This window comes from Triticum dicoccoides, chromosome 7B, assembly GCF_002162155.2.
Source record: "Triticum dicoccoides isolate Atlit2015 ecotype Zavitan chromosome 7B, WEW_v2.0, whole genome shotgun sequence".
Taxonomy (NCBI): Eukaryota; Viridiplantae; Streptophyta; class Magnoliopsida; order Poales; family Poaceae; genus Triticum; species Triticum dicoccoides.
Window position 1 is genome coordinate 710567171 of NC_041393.1, and position 3144 is coordinate 710570314.

Here is a 3144-nt window from a genome sequence, read left to right on the forward strand (position 1 = left end):
TGGTTCGCCACAAGATGACTTTTGTCCCATTATCTTTGGTAGACCTTTCTTGAACACCATTAATGCTAAAATAGATTGTGAGACACAAAATGTCGCTGTAAGTTTTGGTGATAGTCTCATGAGTTTAATTTTTCTAAGTTTAATAGAAAGCACCATAAGAAAGAGTTGCCTAGTAAGGATGAAATAATTGGTCTTGCTTCTATTGTTGTTCCTCCTACCGATCCACTAGAACAATATTTGCTAGACCATGAAAATGATATGCATCTGCATGAAAGAAATGAAATAGATAAAATTTTGTTTGAACAACGACCTCTGCTTAAACACAATTTGCCTATTGAAACTCTAGGAGGTCCTCCTCCACCTAAAGGGGATCCTATGTTTGAATTAAAACAATTGCCAGACACTTTGAAATATGTTTATCTTGATGAGAAAAAGATATATCATGTTATTATTAGTGCTAACCTTTCATAACATGAAGAAGAAATATTATTGAAGGTTCTAAAGAAGCATCGAGCTGCCATTGGATATACTCTTGATGATTTAAAGGGCATTAGCCCCACTCTCGGTCAGCACAAGATTAATATGGAACCTGATGCTAAACCCATTGTTGATCACCAACGATGTTTAAATCCTAAAATGAAAGAAGTGGTAAGAACAGAAATGCTAAAGCTTCTGGAAGCAGGTATAATATATCCCATGGCTGATAGTAGATGGGTAAGTCCCGTTCATTGTGTTCCTAAAAAGGGAGGTATTACAGTTGTTCTTAATAATAAGAATGAACTTACTCCACAAAGAATTGTTACTGGTTATAGAATGGTAATCGATTTTAGAAAATTAAATAAAACAACTAGAAAAGATCATTACCCTTTGCCTTTTATTGATCAAATGCTAGAAAGATTGTCAAAGAACACATATTTTAGTTTCCTTGATGGATATTATGTTTTTTCTCAAATACATGTCTCACAACCTGATCAAGAGAAAACCACCTTTACTTGTCCTTTTGGAACTTATGCTTATAGATGTATGCCTTTTGGTTTATACAATGCACCTGCTACCTTTCAAAGATGTATGACTGCTATATTCTCTTATTTTTGTGAAAATATTGTTGAGGTTTTCATATATGATTTTTCCATTTACGAAATTTCTTTTGATGATTGCTTAAGCAAACTTGATCGAGTTTTGCAGAGATGTGAGGAAACTAATCTTGTCTTGAAGTGGGAGAAGTGCCACTTTATGCTTAATGAAGGTATTGTCTTGGGACATAAATTTTCTGCACGAGGTATTGAGGTGGATAAAGCTAAAGTCGATGCAATTGAGAAAATGCCATGTAGTAAAGATATCAAAGGTATTTGTAGTTTCCTCGGTCATGTTGGTGTCTATAGGAGGGTTATTAAGTTGGAGAATATATTTTTTGTACAACTCTCATTTTAGATTCTTTGCAGGCAAACTTCTGTCCAAATGGGAAGGACCATATGTTATCGAGGAGGTTTATCGATCTGGAGCCATCAAAATAAATAATGCCGAAGGTACTAACCTGAAGGTTGTCAACAGGCAAAGAATAAAACATTATATCTCAGGTACGCCCATTAATGTTGAAAGCAATATTATCCAAACTATGACACCGGAAGAACACATAAAGGAAACCTTCCGGAATACTCTGGAATCGTGGAAAAAGAGGAGGTACATGATACAGTAAGTAAACAGGCTCCGAAAAATCCGCAAAAATGTTTTCCGTCAGTTTTGGAATATATTAAAAATTAGGAAAATAAGAAACAGCCAGGAAGGTAACCCTGGTGGGCACAAGACACCAGGGCGCACCTTGCAAGGCACGCCCACGTGGGTTGTGCCCGCCTCGGGTACCTTCCAGACTCCGTTTTTCTTCCATTTGCTTGTTTCCCAAGATAAAAAATCTTTATATACCCCCCGAACCTATTGACCACCGTATCGCAGAGAAATCTTCTATTTTCCTTTCCTTGCTGTTTTCTGACAGATCTAATTCACCATGGCCGCTTCGAGCTCCTCCAAGGACAAGTTCTTCGAGAACGTCATCAACCCACATCCGTGGGAGGTGATGCAGCACCCTCAAGCTATCGAGATGCGTGAGGGGGTGCTTCACATCAGCGATGTGCAAGGCCCCAAGGGTACGGGGTCCATGGAGGCTAGCTAGGCTTGAAGCTATGGATCAGGAGGTCTTTCGGTGCAAGGGGATGGTGGAACATGGACTCAATGCCAATCACCTCATGATCGCGGATTACGCCCGTGATCTCAAGGTGGATGGAAAGTCCATGAAGGACATCCTCTTCACCTTCAACGAGCAAATCAACTTCTCCAAAACCAAGTCTTTGAATATGAGGCAAGGTTTAAAGGCATGAGTTTGGCTGCCAGTTGCAGGATCTGCGAGACTAAATCCTCCTCTTATGATGGTGAGCCCCTGCCATGGAAACCCGAGGGTAAGATTGCTACCACTTCATCACCACCGCCTCCATCTTCATCACCAAAGGAGACTTGAGTATCGAGTATGGGCACCCCCCTTGGCTTGTGCCAAGCTTGGGGAAGCTGCCCTGGTATCGTATCACCTCCACTATGTTTTACCTTTACTTATCTTAGTTCAATCCATAGTTATCTTTTGCTTTAGATGAATAAAAGTTTAGTTCGATCCTTTCTTTTTGAGTGTTTGCTTAGTGATCTATCCTTGTAATCGTGTGTGAGATATATAATAAATTTTAGTTTGAGTTTTGTTTTCTTTCATTACATGTTCAATAAAAAGAAAGGAAATAAATGAAAAATATCATATGCCAATCTTACAGTAAGTAATGACATCACATAAGGAATAGTATAAGTAGAAAATTTTGTCAGAGATTGGCAAACATAGCATTGGTCAATGATGAAATTCATGAAAAAATTAATAAGGGAAGAGAAGATTCACATGCAAATACACTATCTTGGACATCTTTTGTGATTGTGAGCCCCCATCAAAATATTATATGCCAAAATTGTTAACATTGGACAAGGAAGACAATGTAATGATTTACGTTTGTTCATATTCACATAGAAGTTATGTTGTCATAGATCCTTTAACATGTGGTGCTTACCCCTCCATCTTTGCTAGCCAAAAATTCCGCACTAAGTAGAGATACTACTTGT